The sequence below is a fragment of the Corythoichthys intestinalis genome, chromosome 1 (genome assembly GCF_030265065.1).
Source record: "Corythoichthys intestinalis isolate RoL2023-P3 chromosome 1, ASM3026506v1, whole genome shotgun sequence".
NCBI classification, from domain to species: Eukaryota; Metazoa; Chordata; class Actinopteri; order Syngnathiformes; family Syngnathidae; genus Corythoichthys; species Corythoichthys intestinalis.
The window spans coordinates 50,661,705-50,684,148 of record NC_080395.1 but is presented as its reverse complement, the minus strand read 5'-3'; the positions used below and the strand labels follow the sequence as shown (position 1 = coordinate 50,684,148).

The window sequence follows — 22,444 nt, the reverse complement described above, 5'->3', positions numbered from 1 at the left end:
AATAGCCCGTGTATAACTTGTAGTAGATGAGTGTTTGTTTTCCATTCTTTGTCGTTGAAGCTAATGCAAAGCTATGGCTCAACTATGACGCAACACAGAATTGTAGTGAATTGAACATAGTTGTACCAGTTATTGCTTTGTGGTGGCACTGTCTTCGTTCCACATCTGCCTTAATGAACTCAAATTTCCCATATTTATGTATTAGAACACATTCAACTGGATGCGTCAGAGCTTTTCAGGTTCCTGACTGTGTTTCCTTCCACTGCCATTAAATTAAAAAAATACAAAACTATTTTGGTTGTGGCGACTCTTAGCCATTTCTTCATGTTGCCCTCCCATGCCGTGATGATGGCAGATGGATGCCGCATTTCGAAATTGTCTTTTTTGAGGGATTTTGATGAGTAATGCCACTCCAGCTCAACTGTTGTTTTGGTTGGAAAAAGTGTAAAATGGAAGGAATGCGAAAGTAAAGCAGAAGCACCTCGAAAACTTGTCTATAACATTGTACATAAATGGCAGACAATGAGTTTAGGTTTAATTATAACCTCTTGCCAGAAAAAATTATCTTAGGTAGGCAAAATGAGATTCACTTATAGTGGGGAGAACAAGTATTTGATACACTGCCAATGGGAAAACCCATTGGCAGTGTATCAAATACTTGTTCTCCCCACTGTAGGTTACTTAAAGTTGCAGTCATTTTGGATGTAAGTTCAACAAAAGTTGAAGATATTGTTTTACTTGCTTCTTTTTGTTATTCCTTTCATGAAGTTGAAAAATAGAATATCAGTCTGATACTGGTATCGATTACTGGTATCTAGAGAAAATTCCAAATCCAGCCTTCCAGCCAGTCTGAGACCTAGACAAAACCAAGACTTTTGGGAGTTGAGAACTAATTCCGTTTCAGACTTATATCCCGCTAAATTCCCGTGTAATGTGACGCGGGTTTTACTCGTGTCATGGCTTTCAGACATGGGGAGAAATATCGGGGGTTACCCGGGTTGGACACTTTCAGACTCGTCCCAGGTTGGCGACTTGTGCTCTCTGTGCGGGGAGAGCAGGGGCAGGGCAGGATTTTGTAACCCGGACATTGCATCATTTTTAAACAACAAAATAAACCACGCATTTCCAAATATGGATGTTGGACTGTCTTTTCCTCAGCTTTTAGATCCAATAGCAATTCAATTTCTTTGTTTCCAGCTTAATTTTGCTATCTTTCCAGTTTGCCATGTTGATAACTGCGATGTTTGTTTACCGCTTTTTCATCTTACTGTGAAGAAAGAGGAAATGATAATCAGCCCGCCAGGATATTTGCGTCATCAGCCTTCACACTGTGACTCGGGAATTAAACGGTTGCTGTCACACATGCTGCATTATGCTACTCGGACGCGACCCAGTTAATGTCCGTGTCATCTCCGTGTCAGGCGAACCAGGAAATTGCTTTCAGAAATAAGGGCTACTCGTTTACATAAATCCAAGGATTTAACTGGACTTCAGCGTTTGTCTGCGTTTGTCTGACAGGGGCTCTAGACCAGGGGTCCCCAACCTATTCCACTAAGGCACACTGTGGGTGCAGGATTTCATTCTTACCAAACAAGATGACAACACTTTTTCCCCAATCTGGTGTTTTACAAGTGCAATCAGTTGATTGCAGTCAGGTGTGGCTTGTTTTAGCAGAAGCCTCATTGGTTCAACTGTCTCTGCTGGATCGGCTGGAACAAAAACCAGGACCCACAGTGTGCCTTGAGGACTGGGTTGAAAACCCCTGCTCTAGACAACACCAAGATCTATAAAATGTGGTGTACTATGGTGAACTTTACAGTTACTTGCTTTTCACCTAAAGACAGCTTTTTTTGTTTTCATTTGGGTACCACAATTTAAAACTATTTGTGTAGTATTCACTTGCAGAACTGTAATCAGAAATTATGCATTGACTTTATATGCTATTTATTGTTTGGCCAATAAAACACACCTATCGGTTCTTACACAATTCACAATAGCATCAGCATGGGATGGTGACCATTTCTAAAAGCCAAGTATGGTAAGCTTGAACTTTAACTCCCCCGTGACCTGCATTATGGGTTACAAACAACCCCCAAGCTAGTCCACTTAAGTCTCCACTGATGCATACTTAAAGAAATGGTAGAACTCATCTGTAGTATTCGACCATACTTAGTCAGATGTGAACCTTAGAATAGGAACTGTAATTGGTCCGACACTCAAGGCCGGCCCAGCCTATAGACCCTACCCACCGACGTCACAAAATCACGTGCTCGCTGTATGGTTCCGCCCACTTGTCCGTCATTTTGTGTCTGTATTATCAATGGTCTCAATTGATCGAGCAATTTATAATGCATTTCATGGAAGACCCGGTGCTTTCGGATGCCGTAAACTCACTTGATGCGTTGCATAAAAGGCGTTATGTGGAAAAGCTTCAGTTTATCCATTCGCCAGATCCATATTTGATGCCTAAATCGATGTTTTTCGACCCGCTGTCTCCGCCGTATTCGCCTGACATCTGCTAGCTACCCTGAACTGTACAACTATCTTGTACACACAAAATCAGCCTATTCTCACGAAAGTTTGAAAAACTTCAAGAGCTTGGAGGCTTATAAATACTTCGTTGCTGGTTGGGTGAAACAGGTCCTCGTCCACGAAAATTCGGCAAGAATCTATCTTGTGCTTGGAAAGGTGAGTTACGAAATTTTCAATTCAAAATCTTTTGTTATTGCTAACATCCACTGTCAAGTCTAATGTATTTCATGTCGTTTGTCAATGGAGTTAGGGCTTTTAATGTTTATATGGTTTAGCGATAGCACTCTCACTACATACATACGTGTATGTTGTCGGCGATTAGCCTAGCAATGATCTTAATTGTGGTTGTCAGCCCAAAACCCTCTAAATATATATTAAATGCATCTTACCAGATATAAAATGACTACTACATAATCTGTGGTAATCGTTTGGAGCCCAGTTTTCTCTTCGAATTGCAGCAGCCCATCTCGCTCTCTTCTCTCCGGGTCTCTCGGAATCCGGTAGAACTTCAAGTCTCTCCGTCTTCTCCGTCTATCTTCTCTGTTATTGCAAGCGACCGCCACACACGCCTTCACCATTTTGATTATTAATGTTAACAAGCAGAAAAACACGTCGTAAATAGGAGGAATGTACGTAGCCGTAACAGGTAAACACGATGTGTTGACGGACAATTGGGCGGCACCAGTCAGGAGGGCGGAGTTGTGACGTCACGTGGGTAGGGTCTATACGCAGACTACGCAGCTGCTTAGAGCCACCACTAGGGGGCCCCAATCTGGCAACCGCATTTTATACATTGTTAATACAGCATCGTGAATAATGTGGCGCGCATTGCCGTTTATCTATGCAAAAATCCATTTTCTTGTTATTACAATCTGGCAACCTGGAGAGTGACGTTGAACCTGCTTTGCAATGATTGGTGCTCAAACTTGCTTGGAAAATAGATGCATGAATACGTCGATGAGAATTTATCCTTTGGAGCAGAGAAACGAAAGAAGAAAATCGGAGAAGAAACGAAACAACAGTATCAAGGTAATACAGCATGTATTTGAAGTTGTTGTTGTGCAAGACACTTTGACTTGAACGTTGTTGTCAGATGAGCGGGTCAATATGTCTGGTAATTGTCATTAGCCGCAGGGCGAAGGCCCGGAGCGAGTTGTCACCTGTCGCCAACGGCAAATGTACGGCTTCCGCTAATTGTTGTAAAACAATTTGGACTGGTGAGCGTAGATATAGGCTACGTCTACACTAGGATGGATAATGGCCTTAAATTTATATTAAAATTTATTTAATATTAATATTAATTACTTGGCATACTAGTGTAGCCGACATGTGGTATAGTCCTATTACCCGGATTCGTTGTTAGATGGCTAATGTAGGCGGGTATGTTACCCGCGCCTACGTGCCGCCGAATATGGACTGCTTTCATCGTGCAACATTCGGATACTCGGCAAGGGACGTGATGTCGTCGCTGTTTTTAGTGCGGCATGACAGCATCGTAAACAATGGCGGCGGACGATCACGACATGGCATTGCTGCTCTTGTCTTTTCCACACATTTTTCTTGAACCTTCAAACTACGTCTCAATAATATGCTTCAATTAAGTGCCCATTTGGGGTCCTCCCATTGCGGATGAGGTGGTGGAGATGAGCGTTCTTTACAGAGCTCGTCTCCCGAGTTGTATCCAATCAGCCAGCTGCGGGGCTGGCCCCTCCCAACTCAACGCCGACCAAAAATGAGTTCGGTATATAAAAATGCGTAGATGAAAATTAAACCCCGAAATTGACCTGCGTGGTACCACCAGTCAAAGAGGCGCGCGATCAGTTTTTTTCCCAAGTCATTTCTGCCTTTCAAAACTGTCGCCACTTCCAGGATCGCTACTTTTATGCACAAGTTCACAGGAAATACACGCAGTGCCACACCATATGCTTCTATTTGTTATTTTCCAAGTGGCGAGAGCGCAACTGAGCATCGATTGTAACATCCCAAGTAATAATGTCAGGCTTACGTTGTTTTATAAAGATGTATTTCTATCACAACTTGGCGCCTGCTCGTAAAAGGGCTCTCCCTTCACTCTCGCTCCTGCGTGATGCGTTCAACTGCAATCACGAAAAAAAAAGTGATCACAAAATAATGATAGTATTTGTAGTAATTTCGAAATTTGCTGCGGGCAAGTAATGAGTTTCCGGTTCAGAGGTAAACCGCGCGGGCGATGACGTAACACATTAGGCTTCTCCTTTCTACGCATGCGTAGTTTGCGCAAATGCAGTCGTACCTTGCAGAAGCGGGGGGCGGCTTAAACGCACCTTAAACGAAGTGTGGAAAGGTAAAAAAAATAGTCGGCAAAATACCCTGGAGAAAATTATCTGGCTCATTGCATTTATATCGCACATTATTATCAAGTAGTATGCCATGTATCAGCCTACGGTGAATCTACTTAATTAGTTGTGCACTCCCCGCAGTACACATTTTTGTTGACGAATATTTTCCTGGGCTGAATTTTGTTCCATGCAATCATATTTTTTACTTTGGCTGATTCAAATGAGCTATTGAGAAGTATCTTGGAATTGGAGGTGGAATACCATCCTCTTCACGGATGATTTTCCCAAATGTACAATTCAAGGTAATGCTTGGCAATGTCGTGTACATAGTTATGTGATCAAGAATCAAGAAAGATGTACATAAGGTTACAATTTTAATACATTTTTACATAAATATGGGCCCCTTGGCATTATTTTGCTTAGGGCCCCCAAAGGGCCTGGGCCGGCCCTGCCGACACTGTTTACATTTTTGTAGTTTGCAAGAACATAAGTATGAAGGATTTCGAGAAATGGCTTGTGAACCTTGAAATAAGATCTCAACTGTCGAAAATTAGGTGAAACAGAGCTGGACATGAAGGTTCTCTTTTACTTGACCACTCTTTACAATATAGACAAGAGGTATCTAAACTGGTCCTCAATGGCCGCTGGGGGTCCTGTTTTTTTTTTCCTACCAATCGAGCACATTCAGTTTATCCAATGATGTTTCTGCTAAAGCAAGCAGCACCGGACTGCAATCAACTGGTTACACTTGTAAGACACCAGATTAGTGGAAAGATGTGGTCTTGTTTTGTTGGAAGGAAATCCAGCACCCATTGTGGCCCTATGTGGAGTAGTTTGGACACCCCTGATATAGACGATCTGTCAGCCATCACTTGACTAAGGGTCTCTTCTACTTCACCACTCTATAATATGGATAACTTGTCAGACATCACTTGATTTACCAATCCCACAAATCAATGCCCTCAACATGGTTAGTTTAGCATTAAAATTAGTCACACCTGGGTGATATGGTGATTGGCAAGTTACACACCAGAAAGATAAGCAGTCAAGTCTGACGCACAGCCGGCTGTTTACTTAAACATTGGCACCTTAAAACAAATTATGGTCTTCATTTAAAAGTACTATATGCGATTTATAGTGTTAATTTAAAATAATTTCCTGCTCCATGCATGCTAAACCAATGCTCTGATAATGAAACAGAACTTTGACATTTTAACTAAAACTGCCCCAAAAAGCCCTTTAGCTTTTGTTCAACATAGAGAGGGTTCAGGTCAAATACTCTGGGTAAACACACGCCTGCACACATCGACGCGCGTCCCCGTGGCAGCAGCGCTGTTTCATCTAGCTTCTGCTTGACAAAAACACTGCACACTTGAGCTAGCACTGTCCACAATATAACATAGATTTTGCAGACACTAAAAAGAGAGTTTACATGGTGATGCTACGACACAAAGACGCAACAATTGTGTTGCGGAATGACTTCGCCTTTATATGGTGACTTCAAAAACAGAAGGTGAAGACGCAAACCTTTGATTCCGGGCTCCAAAGTGGAAGAATTCGATTCCTCGGCTTGCTCTGCAAGCATATAAATAGAAAGTTCTCGCGCCGATGACGTTAGCACTCGCACACGCCACTTTGGGCGTGCACAGCGCTGCTACTAAACATTGAAAACAGCAAACATGGTGGAACATCGGCTTTAATTTACTGTTTTTAATAATATTTTTAATTTAAATGTGTATAATGTTTGCATTTTTTGTGCCTTTTGGAGAAAAAGAAAAAAAAATGTGGATGCCATTGCTTCGAGTGGGTGGGTATGTTGGCTTCTGGGCTGAGGACGTTTTTGTCAAGGGAGTGCATCATTGGCTGTCGCCTTGTAAAACTACACTGCCTTCTAGGGCCTGGCATGAATACTACATTGTTTTCACGTGGAATTGCGACATCGTGAATGAAATCAGGGTTATACTGTTTTTAGGGACAGGGAAACCAACACTACTGCAAACTCAAACTAGATATCAGTGTTGGACTTTATCACTTGTCTGCATTTGGCATGATTCATTTGACCTCTCTCAGGCATAATTGGTTTACGTGGTTATTCTCCAGGTACATCCCATATTCCAATATGTGTTTCTTAGGTCAGCTAATAAATAGAATTTATGTACCCTGTGACTGATACATTTCTAGGCGCCAGTTTACCTTTGACCCTAATCATGGGTAGCATTACATAAAATGGTGAGTGGATATGGTCTTGCTGGCTTCCCCCCCCCCCCCCCCCCCCCATTTTTCACCTCTAGCTGAGTTCATTGAGCTTTCTGGGGCTGATAGAATCTCAAGCATGATGGGACTGGAGCATATACGTACAACATACAATACACACATACATTGAAAATGCAAATTACCTACATTAACAATGTTTGCCTCTACTGTTAACGATGAGCTGACTGTTTTATTTTTAACACTATTTTAATTAGCTAATTTAAATGTTCCTTAAAAATAAATAAATAAATAAAGCTGCATGGAGACAACCACTCTGCAGTTCGATTTTAACATGTGGCAGACATTTTACACAAATATGAAATTCTTCCATTCATCTTCTGTACTGCTTATCGTCATAAGGGAGTGGCGCTGTTGACACCTATCACAGGAGGAGAATGGAAGGATGAGAGGTATACCATGAACTGGTGGCCAGCCAATCACAGGACACATACTGTATGTACAAACAACCTGTCATACACACAATCACACCTACGGAGAATTTGCAGGGTACAAATAACCTACCATGCATGTTTTGGGGATGTGAGAGGACATGGGAGTACCTGGATAAAACCCACACATGAATGGTGAGAACATGCACACTCCACAGAGGAAGGCTCAGAGCTGGGAAGTGTCATGCGACCCAATAATCTACCATGCCGCCCCGAAATACATGTGTTTTGAAATTGTAATTTTCTATGTGAATGTTAACTTTAGCCAGGGTTACATTTCTTATGGCTCTAAATTTTCTCTCAAAAATGTATTAGTCAACCGCTACATTGTACTGAATGCTCGTTTCTCAGTGTGGATCTCCTTATACCGTAACTCTAATCTCTCATTTACCATCCAAGTAATATGGGGCGCCTGTGCTTTTCAAGGTATAGACAAATCCCCCACCCCAACGGTTCGTGATAATTGGCGCCCAAATTAAATCCAGGGTCTGTTGAGGTGTCACCCAAAGAGGGAGACTTTCCATATCTCATGTGGGATCTGTTGAGGTTTAATTAATTTTCTAAATAGGGGGAGTGTCATCTTGGACTTGTTCCATTCATTAAATTCTCTTGGACAACTTCAGTTTTGATTTGGCTTTACGCAGTTACAATTTTATTCAATAGATTTTAACTATCCATAGTATTCTCTCGAAGCAAAGGGTGGTAAAAAAATCATGTTTTCAGAGTATGGCATTACTATTATTTTTCTCATTATTTTGCTCTGTAGTTAGATTCTAAGAATTTCAATACTTTAAAATGCCTTGGGTTTTTACACTTTTCAAGATATTTTTGGCATTGAGTGACTCCTGGCGCGGTGCCAGTGAATATCACTTTGATGTGATACAATATGTTGAATTTGCTACTGTTTTTGAGAATGACTGTTGCAATACCTTATCATGATTGAGCAACATATTGAGTGAGTAGCTGTTTTTAGTGTTTATGCAACGATCAATGGGGCTGTGAGCATTTATTAGAAACAAATCATTCATTGCAGCATCTTAAAGTATCCTTCCATGGAACCATATGTACAGGTACACAGAAAGTACAATTGCTACGACCTTGTTTATTGTACTGCTTTATTGTTGAATAAGTGCACTGTCCTTGCAAATGTCTGCCTGTATTAGTTGCTCGCTCCTGTGCAGCCAACACCTGAGGGCATGAAGAATTATCAAGGTCTTGGGAAGAAAATTGGATACGACACTGACTGTATGATATAAAGTAAGAAATACAATATTAATGTACAATTATTCGATGCTAAATAACTGCATATTGTAGCCTCTGTTTCAGTGCATAGATTTTTTTTTCATGGATTAAATTAGCTCAGTTGCAGTCCATTATCTTCCGCAGCATGAAGTACACCCTTTTATTTATTTATTTTCATTTTTGTTCAAATACAAGCAAAGGTGACCTTTCAATTTCACTGGAGTGGCTTCCAGCCCGCATAATCTCTCTCCAGTAATCTAGCAGAAGTGGAGTGTTGAAACAAAAATGAGCACAAGGGGTTGTAATAACCTGTTTAATTTCATTTCTGTGATGTGTCAAAAGATAATTTGAATCACAGTGTGGAACAGGCACAAACAGTGTTAAACCAGGACAAAAGGATTGGCCCTAGCAACAATCGAAACCATTAAAACATCAGTTTATGAGACTATCTCTGATCTCATTGGTTTCTATAGCAATTCATTAATCTTCCATTCCGCTTATCCCTCCTAGGCTCACAGGGGTTCTTGAGCCTATCTCAGCTAACCATGGGCAGTAGGCGAGGTATACCAATGTCCAGCCAACAGGATAGCATAAGAACCCAAACAACCAATAGCTCACACATGCATACCAATTTGAAGTGGTCTATCAGCCTACCTTTCACATTTTTGTGATGTGGGAGAAAACCAGGGTACAGGGAGAAAACCGACACGGGGAATACATGCAAACTCCACACAGTAAGACCAGCCTGGGACTGAACTCTTGATCTCAGAACTGTGAGATAGACAAGGCAACCAATCAACCACATTTCTATATAACTAGCTTTATTGGTAGTATTTTTTTTTATAAATATATGATGATCGTAAAAGGGTCATGTGAACTATGACATTAACCAAGAAAACCAACTAGGCTTGGAGCACATTCATGCTTTTAAATAAGCAGGTACCTTATTATCCAGACTTTAAGCCACACCTGACTATGAGCAAAGCCCACTAATAATAAAAGTAGAAATGATCAACCAATGTCTTTTCAACTTGCTCTTTGAAAATGATCAACAAGGGTGGTCCCAAGATAGATGTGTAGGGTACCTTTGAGTATCACTTTTTATGATTTACTGTGAAATTCCAAAACAATGTCTGATTTCTATAGGTTAATTTTCATAATTTTGTCAATTCATATTTACTTTTTTTTTTTTTTTTTGTGATTTCTGTAACGGCTGTGGGTATTTCATTCATTAAAAGAGGGTACCACCACTGACGTTTGAGCACATGTATATACTGTACTTTGTACATTATACAGTATACTTGTGCTAAAATGATGCACAATCACAACACTCGAAGTCATGTTCCTGAGTCTAGGTTTGAGAAGGCAGAATTTGGATCCTTTCTTGCCCCGGGCCTTTGGGCCATGGGGATCCCATGGTGTGCCGCATCAGTCGGGGGATTGCAGCAGTGGCTTAGCCTTCAGTTGGGTGGGCAGTATTGACGGTAGGCATGAGGGGACCGCACATTGCCAGAGTTGTGTACGCTCCACGCCGCCTAATCCCGTCTCCTTTCGATTTAGCTTCCCTCCTCTTTCTCCTGGTTATCAAGCCCCCAAATGGTGTCCACAGGGAACTATAATTGGATAAAAAACACTATGTTCATAGGTAACATAGACATTTAATAATGTATTTTTTGTTGTTTGTTCTTCTCTTCTGTCTGCTTCCTTCCTGTCATCCCTAAACCCCTTCCTGTTTGTTGAATTATTCTAATGAGTAAAACCTAATGAACAACCACAATAGGAGTACAGTATATCAAACTCCCATATGATCCCATTAAAGCTTCAGACCATAAGGCCCTCAAGCTCAGGTCAAACCAAATATTTAAACCATTCACAAGCAAATTATCACAATCCATCAAATTTTTATATACACTGTAGAAGAATAATCCCCAAATTTATAATTTTTGCTTTCAACAAGTATTTAACATTTAAAGTCAATCCCAACACAGTTGTTTCATTTTGCTATTGTTCGGTGTGGTGGTGGTGGGGGGTCACAACTAAATACTAGCCAGTTGTCCTTTTACTGTTAGGAATATAGATGTGGTGAATGATTAGTCCCACAATGGAAGAATTATTTGCTATGACCAGTGGGTGCACTTTATTTCAAAGGATGCACTTTACTCTAAGTGCATCCCCCTGCTGTGTGCACAAAATATTTCATTTAGATAGAATTCAAGCTGGTCTGAGTTGCCTTTTTATCCCTTCAGACGAACAACCACATATGGCTCACTTGGAAAATGCAGTTCAGTGCCCACCCACGCTGAGAGAAAGAGGAATTAGAGGCCTATTAATGCGATGCACAGGAGCGCTGCGTGATACAACTTTCCTTCATACTTCCTCGCTTCCCCACCACATTTTTTCAAATTTACCAATTGACTGGCAATGGTGTGATTATGTAGTCATGTACTCCATATTTGAAGGTGGGTAACATCTCCTGATCAGACTACATACAGTGGGGCAAATAAGTATTTAGTCAACCACTAATTGTGCAAGTTCTCCCACTTGAAAATATTAGAGAGGCCTGTCAACATGGGTAAACCTCAACCATGATAGACAGAATGTGGAGGAAAAAAAACTGAAAATCACATTGTTTGATTTTTAAAGAATTTATTCGCAAATCATTGTGGAAAATAAGTATTTGGTCTATACCACAAAACTTTGTTATGTATCCTTTGTTGGCAATAATGGAGGCCAAACGTTTTCTGTAACTCTTCACAATCTTTTCACACAGTGTTGCTGGTATTTTGGCCCATTCCTCCATGCAGATCTTCTCTAGAGCAGTGATGTTTTGGGGCTGTCGTTGGGCAACACGGACGGAAAAGTCACGTCTGCTCATTACTGCACAACACCAGCATATGACCGGTGACCGTTGCCCTTTTGCGCAATGCGCAAAGGAGCATAACAATTTTTTTTTTTTTTTTTTTTTTGTAATTAAAGATTTGTCTGCGAGCCAGATGCAGCCGTCAAAAGAGCCAGATCTGGCTCGAAAGCCATAGGTTATTGACGCCTGTATTAGTGCATTCATTCATTCATTAAAATGTATTAATTTATTTTCGACATTATTTATTTTAAAATATTTTCATTTGCAGCTTATGTAGACATTATTTTCAGATAATCATACATTAATCATAACCAAGATAAAAAGTATAATTCCGATTGTGATTTTTTTCCCATAAATGTTCAACCCATTGATGCACTTTAGAGATGAAAATAAGGGAAAAGAATATTAAAAAAGACAACCAATTGAAGCAATGTATTACTCCTGTGGTGAAGGACAATGTAGGCTAACATGTAGTTCCATGTATAGGTTAAGTAGTATCTCCCCCCGCATCCCCCGCCCCCCAAAAAACAACCACTGTGATTTTCCTTCATATGAAGCAAGGAGGAATTCCCCTATTTTGAAAAAGGATTTTCTCCCATGATTTTTATTTATTTATTTATTTATTTTAATTTTTACATAGGAAACACATCAGCATATTTGTGGGAAATGTAGCCCTGACCTCTGTTCACCTAGTCTGTTTGGTCTTATTGATGTCCTGTCCCTAACAAAAAGTTTACATGCAGGTTATGCTGTTGTAGCGTCCCTATCAATGTTGAGACCAAACCTACGCCCTTGCCATCAACGCATCAAGTTGTCTTCCTATGCTTAACACCGTTTTCCACCTGAAAACCAACAAAAACTTAATTTATGCATTTATGCATGGCAAAAAGCTCATGTATGACTTGTAGTAGATGAGTGTTTGTTTTCCATTTCTTTATCGTTGTATAACTAGATTTAGCGAAGCTATTCAGCTGTGAAGCTGTGACGCAAAACACAGAACTGTAGTCAAATTGAACATAATTGTGCCATCCTACACATAGCAACAGGCTAGCAGCAGATAGCATGTGTTTCAGACACAGCAGTACAGTAGGTATAGTATACAGTATATTATTAAACATCACTATAATTATGTAAGATGTGCTCTAATACTTTTGCATGCTAAGGTTAATAATGTGTGTTTAAAACTAATAGTTATAGCTACTTGTCTTATTTAACAGTCTTAAGGCCTTACAAAAGAAAGAATGTGTCGCAGAAGGTCACATTCAACTGAAGGACAGATGCCCAGTTTGACCCAGAGGGGCAGATTTCCTGTTTTAGGTTTCTATTGCTGACCATAAAGTTTCAACACAATGAGACAAGACAAATAACTGCCCGCATTCTTTTCTCAAGATAACAGCTATTTCTCAAGATGTGAAACTCACACATGTATGTTGAAACTTTCTCACTTGTCAATAAAAGCTGTGCTCCTCAGGGTGAAAGTCAGAGAAGCTTGCTGCGAGCCACGCGCTCGCATCAACCTTTTTCTCCTGACGGCAGTCAGCATATCTCCTCTGTTCCTGGTCTGATCTTTCTCCCGTCCCTTCCTAGGTCTTTGTTGTTTTCTTAGTTCAAGTATTAAGTTTAGACCTAACATTTTTCTCTGGTGCCGAAACCCGGGACCTCACATCCATGTCCATCCGGACCGTAGCGGGACCAACGGGCCGTCTCCAGACAACGACACCTTTACGTGACTGGACCGGCCGTCAGTTTGTTCCTGCGACGACCCGGATCGCCGGTGACAGGTCCCAACCAAACCAGGGAGGGACGGACTAAGGTAGGATTATTTTTGTCCAATTAACGCTTTCGGTGTTGATACGGTGTGCGATTTGAGGTGTCAAGAATACGGGACACGACCTAAAAAGGCAGGTACGAACGATTAAGTTCGTGGTAACCATGTCACGGGAACCGTTGAGAACCCAATTAAGGCTAGCGTGCCCGCGTAAGAAACCATCGAAATTCAACCCATTCGTAGTTCAGGGAACTGGCGTAAAACAACATGTTATAGTCCTACACGGCACGACGTCGTGTCAAAATAGTATTTTGCGTCACGAATTAACACGTTAACGACCGAGGCGTCGTCGGAAAGCGGGTTGAGGACCCTTAAAAGTTTAAATGGACAAAAAGCGAGACATTTACGGAGAAAAACCTTTGTGAAAATTGATATAAAAATTGATAAAAGCCCGTACACGGCAAAAATTCGTAAAAGATATCAATACAAAGGTGAAAAAACAAACAAAAAAATAATAATAAAATACAATAAAATAAAATTTTAAAAAAAATAATTAAATAAAATAATAAAAGAAATAAAATAAAAATAAAATAAAAATAAAATAAAATAAATAAATAAAATTTAAAAAATGAAATAAAAGTTAAAAAGTGGGGCCAAGAGTAAACAAAAAAGAGGACACCCTGACGTGGTGTTTATGCAAGAACAATTCCCAGGAAGCTGTTGTTACCTGGAAGCGTGGGTTAGAGATCATGACTTTAACCCAACGTTGGAAGAAGTGGAGAATGTGGGAACATTGAAGGCAAAAGGGAGGTGCAAAGAAAGAATAGAGGACGAGCTCAAAGTCCTCTCCGTGTGGGAAACTCAAAGAAAAAGAAGGTTCGAGCAAAGTGAACGAGAAGGCGAAGAGGAAGCAAGCATGAAGAGAGCAAGAAAAGTCTACTCTGGCAACGCTCAAAATCAAGCCAGAAGAGGAAATCACACATTTGGCCCTTCTCACAGAGCAAAGAGGAGCTGCGAATGTAGGGCTTGGAAATTTTTGGGCGTGTGAGACGAACGTCGATAAGTGAGGGAATTGTTTGTAAATAGCTGACCGTTCGTTGCGTAATTAGTTGACCGTTTATTGCGCAAAATCGGGGAAAAAGAGAAGTTTTTCAACATGAGGAGTGCGGCCCTTCGGTGGCCCCTATTTGCAACATAGGGTCCTCGACGGCATCCGCTGGGTTTTTGCCCAAATTAATTATAAGGGAAGGTTGTAATTGCAGCTGGGAATATTCCAGCCTTTCCCTTGTACTATTTAGGATAGAAGTTTGAAATGGAATCTCAATAGAGATAAAAATAGACTATTGAGCTAAATTCAAAATAAGAATGCTCTTAAAAGAAAATAAGAGAATGGCTAAAAGAGAAAGAAAATAGTTAATGTTTTGAAAAAGATCAACTGTTGAGAAATAGCTATTTGAAAACAAACTTAACAGATTTATTTTAAGCAAAGAGCTAGTATATTTGATAAAAAGAAAATTAGATTGTTAGAAATGTTCTTCATTCAAGAATATTGTTCATAATATTATTTGAAAGTAAATTCTGAATTCAGGTGAAAAAATGACCAACTTTTAGATGTATAGAGCTAATAAGAACAAATAATAATATTTACTCCAAGTAAGTAGAGTAATCTGACGTATTAATCTTTGAACTAGTTCTTAACATTCAAAGTAAGATGGAGAAAATTATTCGGCTAGATTTAAAAGAAATGATCTTAGTGAGACGTTATAAAAATTTACAATGAAGAAGGTGATTCAGAAATAGAAAAATGTACTCATTATTGGCAGATTTAAAGAGAAAAGGAATCACACATAATGACATAGTAAATAGATTGACTAAATTAGATTTTGAAGAACGTGGCAAAATACAGTAAGAACTGTCAAAAGACTTCCCATTAATTCTTGGGAATGATAACCGATATCAATGCAAGTCTTATAGATAAAGAACAGTCCAAATGTTGGTTAGCAAACTCCTGTTGAGGGAGGAGCAGCGGTTTAGTATATGTCACAAAAGTTTTAGCAGACGTTAGAGCAATTTTAAACTGCCGCTTTTTAAGAATGGTAGAAATAGTTTAAACTAGGGAAATAAGTTGTTACAGGGAGTGTATAAATAATGATAACAAATCAAAAGTTGGAATTAAAAAACGTTCTAAAAATTCACACGTAAAGCAGATAATTCTACCAACCTGGAGTGACATACAAATGGATGTTTTTTAGTGCACGAAAAAACATTCTTTGTTCTCCTCTGGACTGCTGAATTATCCTCCATTATAAATTATATGGATGTCAGTTGAAAATGATTGGAATTAAAAATTGAATAAGTGTTAAAGAATAGCAGAGAAGTCATAGTGGAATAAAAAAAGATTGCTTAAAAGAGTATTGCTGTCCTACAATACCCTCCCATTCAAATGAAAAACTTTGCCTGGGTAAAAAAGTCTGATTTTGACTTATGTGGACAACACACTGTCATATGGAAAATTCAAATTTGAAATAGAAATTTAAATTGATTACAAAATTTACCCAAAGATACCCTAGGCCTATTGAGATACTGTATTTGACTAAAAACAGTTAATTGAATAGATTATAATTGCGTAGTGGAATCGTAATTTTTGGATTACATGTTGATGAATCTTCAACAGTGACCCAAAGAAGGTGAAAAGACATTTTGTCAGCTCTAAAGAAATTCCACCACAAAGACAAATTCATTCCATTTTTGTAATCTTGAGTGGAACATTGCGCGATATATTAATGCCACTGCAAAATTCAATTTACTGATTAAAATGGGAGCTGACAAAAAAATTGATCATAAGCAAATATTGGCATTTGCCAAGTGGAAATTATTATACTGGGAGAATTGTAACTCTAACTTTGGGTTGATTGCGGAACGTAAACTGTTTTTGATACGGTAATAGTAACGGTAACAGTAATAGCATGGGGTTTTAGAAATGGGTTATTCGTTATTCTTGAATTTACGATACATGATTACCATTCTCCCAAGATAAGCTTAATCTTTGATTTTAGACTTTGAATATATCACGTTTATCCTCAGTATCTTTATTTCACATTTTTATTGACATAACATTTGGTTTGTTTTGAGGATATGTTTTAATGTAGAGTTTATAAAAGCTAATTTAATTTGGTTTCCTGTTTTGAATAATGAGTCAATTGTTTAGACCGTGCTGACAAATTAGGTTAACTGAGAATTCTGCAGTAGCGCGAAAACAAACAATCTCAAATGCAGCAAAACCAAAAAACAAATGATGTTATTTTTAGGATTGTGCAATCACTGCCGAGCCTGGCTGTTAGATTTTGACCTCAAGCCAATGTCAATGAATGATCAATTGAATTGGACACCTGAAGCCGAAGTACCTTTCAGGAAACTGTAAACAGACTTGGCAGGCTCCTCAGTCTTGGCACATCCAAACTAACAAAAGCGTTAACCATTTGTAAGTGTGAAGCCCAAATTAATGGCCTTGATAGCGTGTCAATCAGGAACAGGCTAGCAGATGACGCAGCCAAGATAGCGGTTGTAAATCAACGCAATAAAGCTAAAATACACCTATTGGCTGAAACTGAACCGCAACAACTAATAGATAAAAAACCTTAAAGGCTATCAAAACATAGCATCGCAAACAGAAAAGAAAAAATGGGCGATGAAAGGTTTCTCCCAAAATTATTGATCATATGGGCAGCTGAATTGAGCCACATGATTGTCAAGTGTCTACAGGGGAGAGGATTGAGTTGGTTAATAATTGGTTAATAGACACTATGACAATTGTGGCCCAGTGTCTTTAATTCATACTTAAATAACAAAAACTTGAAAAAAATTTTTTTTCAAACAGTGTTTACATTGCATAAACAAGGTTATTTGAGACTGAAAAGAGGGAGGTTTCTAGAACCACCCGAACTATTTCATACATTGGACATGGATTATATTGAGTTAAATAGAGTGTTGGGGAAAAGATATTGCCTGGGGATAAATAGATGTATTTTCTAGATGAGTTAAGATTTTTGCTAGCGCACATGAGGATGAAAAAACAGTAATTAATGCAATGTGTGATAGAATTATTCCAACATTTGGCATACCTGCCATTTTCCAAAGTAACAATGGACCCCACTTCAGAGTTGAGGGCCTAATGGAAGTGGGCAGACTGTTAAACATTGAAATGGAAAAAAAAGGAGAAAACCCATTGCATGTACAGACCCCAGTCGGCTGGACTAGTGGAAAAAGACAAATTAATACCAGACTGATGCAGAAGGAAAGAACTTGCCACTTTTTAGACTTCCAGATTGAAACCCAGGACCTGTTAAAGGTTCTGGCAGCATTCCAGCTCACATAAAGAAACAGCTTGATCCAAGACAAGGTTGCGACAACAATGATCTGCCAGAATGTTCTGATCCACAGACTCTTAAGGTGCGGGTCGGAGACTTGGTGATCCTGAAAGTGTTGCAGCGTGCCTGGTGGGACAGTAAACGCTGAGTGAACGCTGGGACGGTCCTTACGAGATGGTGGGCTTCAGCCCGACTGCAGTGAAAGTTTACGGAGGCACTGGGTGAATTCGCCAGTCCCAGTGCAAACTCTTCCGGTTGCCAGATGGACCTAGCGACGCCAGTCCACCAGACCCCGATTCCTAATGTCCCGACCTCACCTAAAGTCATAAAGAGCGGTGGAGGGTTTTCCACCCTGCTGGCAGCCCGTCATTGTCAAACGCCTGCTCTCTACTGTGGACCAAAAGGTCAACACCATGTTTGTCGCCTGTTCAGCCAAATACGACCTTGTGTCACAGGTCCCCCTAGAAGAACCAGATACTGATTTGGACAGTGACAATACGGACACTACCGTCTAAAGCAGATTCCCCACCCCGGCCATCCCGACTCTGCAACCCTATGGACTCTCGATAAATAACACCGACGCGGCGATCATAAATCGCTGAAATATGGCGTTCAAAAGAGTCCCAGATTGTACCTACATTTACTAAATGTTGTGTTGAATTGTGTGTTTTCCATGGAGCCATGGCATGAAGCTTCTCTCGTCCCTAGCGTAAATGGGGAGAGAATAGGGGAATTTTTCCTTAATGTTAAGGGTTTTTTTTCGCCTCTATCGTGGCAGTTTATAACTCCTGCTAATGGATAATTGATGAGTCAGACACCAACCCCACTCTCGGGAATGTCTAACTTTGATGAAAGCTGAAAAGTTTTAAACCCACAACAGGAGGGAAATGTAAGATGTGCTCTAATACTTTTGCATGCTAAGGTTAATAATGTGTGTTTAAAACTAATAGTTATAGCTACTTGTCTTATTTAACAGTCTTAAGGCCTTACAAAAGAAAGAATGTGCCGCGGAAGGTCACATTCAACTGAAGGACAGATGCCCAGTTTGACCCAGAGGGGCTGATTTCCTGTTTTAGGTTTCTATTGCTGACCATAAAGTTTCAACACAATGAGACAAGACAAATAACTGCCCGCATTCTTTTCTCAAGATAACAGCTATTTCTCAAGATGTGAAACTCACACATGTATGTTGAAACTTTCTCACTTGTCAATAAAAGCTGTGCTCCTCAGGGTGAAAGTCAGAGAAGCTTGCTGCGAGCCACGCGCTCGCATCAACCTTTTTCTCCTGACGGCAGTCAGCATATCTCCTCCGTTCCTGGTCTGATCTTTCTCCCGTCCCTTCCTAGGTCTTTGTTGTTTTCTTAGTTCAAGTATTAAGTTTAGACCTAACAAATTACAATAATCATCGTACTAACAATATCAAAGACAACAACTTGGTTCCACATCTGCCTTCATGAACATGTTGTCCTCCCATATTTGGATGATGACAGATGGATGCGGTATTTCCAAATTGTCTTTTTTTAAGGGATTTTGATGAGGGATTCCACTCCAGATCCACTGTTGTTTTGGTTAGAGAACATGGAAAACGGAGGTCACAAGCAGAAATGTGGAAGTACCTCAGAAACTTGTCTATAAATACAACACAAAGATTTGGCTGCATGAGATTGACAGAAAAAAATAATAACTGCAATTTTTCTGACAAATTGCTATTGGATTTGCAATTTTTACATTACATACTTTTTAAATGCATGAAACCAGAATCCAGGACGAAAGTACCGTAGTCATTACTTTTACAAGCTGGTGGAAGTCTCGCTTGATCGACACCACGTCCCAGACAAGATCAAGGACCTCATACTGGACTATTACAACTGCTTTGATTTGAGAGTCACTTCTGGAGATGTGACATCTGCATTTCATCGCCTTGAGAAGGGCATCATTACAGGATGTACAATTTCCGTGGTGTTGTTTTCCTTGGCTATGAATATGCTAGTGAAGTCAGCAGAGGTGGAGTGTAGAGGACCACTAACCAACTCAGGTATGCGACAGCCCCCCATTAGAGCTTTCATGGACGATCTAACTGTAACTACAACATCAGTCCCGGGCTGCAGATGGATTCTCCAAGGCCTCGAGCATCTCATCAGCTGGGCCAGGATGAACTTCAAGCCAGCCAAGTCCAGGTCTCTGGTGGTGAGGAAGGGGAAGGTTTCAGACAAGTTTCACTTCTCTATAGGAGACACCCAGATTCCATCAGTGGGAGAGAAGCCAGTCAAGAGCCTGGGGAAGATCTACGACAGCACCTTAAAGGACACCACAGCACTCCATGCAACATCAGAGGAGTTGGGAGCCTGGCTGAGAGCGGTGGATAAGTCAGGGCTACCAGGCAAGTTTAAAGCCTGGGTTTACCATCACGGAATCTTGCCTCGACTCCTCTGGCCACTGCTGGTCTACGATGTGCCAATGACCACCCTCGAGTGCCTTGAGAGGAAGGTTAGCTCTTTCTTGAGGAAGTGGCTGGGCCTTCCACGAAGCCTCAGCAGCATCGCACTGTACGGGACAAACAACAAGTTGACTCTGCCCTTCAGCAGTCTGGAGGAGTTTATGGTCACCCGAGCAAGAGAGGTGCTGCTGTACAGGGACTCAAGTGACAGCAGAGTCTCCTCGGCTGGCATACAGGTGAGGACCGGCAGGAAGTGATGCGCTAAAGAGGCAGTCGACCAGGCTGAGTCCCGCCTGCGGCACAGTGAGCTGGTGGGAACAGTGGCATGGGGACGAGCAGGACTTGGGAGTTACCAAAGACCATCCAACAACAAGACACAGGGGAAGGAAAGGCGCCTGCTTATCCAGAAAGAAGTTCGGGCAGGGGTGGAGGAAGAGCGCTGCAGTAGGGCAGTAGGAATGCGGCAGCAGGGAGCGTGGACCCGATGGGAAGAGGCGGCTGGCCGGAAGATTTCGTGGACAGAGCTATGGCGATCTGAGCCACACCAGATCAAGTTTCTCATCCAATCGGTCTACAACGTCCTACCAAGCCCATCCAACCTCCACCGCTGGGGCCTGGCTGAGAACCCACTGTGCCCACTCTGCCAAAGGACCGGATCGCTGGAGCACATCCTGAGTTGCTGCCCACGAGCACTGGGAGAGGGACGTTACCGCTGGCGTCATGACCAAGTGCTGCGAGTCATCGCTGAGGCCATCAGCACAGGGATTTCCTCCAGCAAACACCAAAAGCCAGCAAGGCAGTCCATCGCCTTTGTCAGAGCTGGGAGAAACTACAGCAGCAGCGGGGTGAAGCAGGTGGTCTCTTGGCAACAGCCCAGGACTGGCAGTTGAAAGTCGACCTAGGGAAACAGCTCAAGTTCCCAGAGAACATCACGGTGACCACACTGAGGCCTGACATCGTCCTTGTGTCAGAAACAACAAGGCAAGTGGTCCTGCTGGAACTGACTGTTCCCTGGGAAGACAGGATGAAGGAGGCTTTCGAGAGGAAGAGAGCCAAGTATGAGGAACTGGCAGGGGAATGCCGAAGCAGGGGATGGAAGACCCGGTGTAATCCCACAGAAGTCGGGTGCAGAGGATTCGCCGGTCAGTCACTCATCAGGGCACTCAAGATGCTGGGAGTGAAGGGACTGCAGAACAGGCTAGCCATTAAGAGTATCAGTGATGCAGCAGAGAAGGCGTCCAGATGGTTGTTGATCAAGCGGGGTGACACGTGGTCACATGCTCTTAAGACACAAACCGGGACTTGATCAACCCCGGCTGGGTCCCCTGGGCGAGAGTGTATGTTGTGAGACCCAAAACACCCAGTGAACCCAGGTGCCAACACTGATGATGTGTCTAAAGTTGCACCAAAAGTGTATATTAGAACATGCAAAAGCCAAACTTAAGAATACGGGACGGCTCACGGATCCAATGAGACGGCCTTGCCACTTTGGCAGGACCACACTATGATGCTTTAAAACATCATAGAGCCTTACGTGGATCACAAGGGTCTACTTTTATTACACAGTTTTCTTTTCAGACCTGCAACACAGTGCAAGTGGATGAATGGTGAAATTGCATTTGGTCTCAAGCATTTGTCTTTTCACATTCTGCTCACTGTTGTCTTAAACAAAATACAAAAACAACTGTGTGATCATATAGTGATATATACTGTAATACAATGAACAAATAGGAATACAAATTGTACAAGTTATATTTCCCACGTAATCCATTTTATCAAGCTAAACATGAATAATTAACAATACTGTCAACTTTCTGGTTTAAAAACAGTTGGCATTTGAGTAGGGTGTGGTTTTAACACAGCCAGAGAACATGCCGACAGCGTCTGGGACCTAATGGGTCAGCCTTACTTGCTCCCATTTTGAACCTTTGTTACATAAACTTAGCAATGTTTTTATTAATTTAAATTTGATGGGCTTGTTAACAACTCTTTTATCTCCTCCAATTAAAGAATGTAATAATGTTGACTTCGATTGCACAGTTCCTTTAATCGTTCAGCTCTACAAGATACAGAGATTTATTAATTGCCTTGAGTGATGATCGAGATGGAGGACAGATATGGTCAGAGGCTGCATTATGTGTTTGGAAGCCCAAGGTAGACCGTGGTATTGCAGGGGGGAGTCTGTAACGACAGAGAATTTTCCTAATAAAAGAGAGGA

At 41.1% G+C, this 22,444-nt stretch overlaps 1 pseudogene; it reads left to right on the top strand.

The window, feature by feature from the left end:
- LOC130912281 (uncharacterized) overlaps positions 1-21,532 on the top strand; it is a 30,832-nt pseudogene extending 9,300 nt beyond the window's left edge.
- The last annotated feature ends 912 nt before the right edge of the window (positions 21,533-22,444 follow it).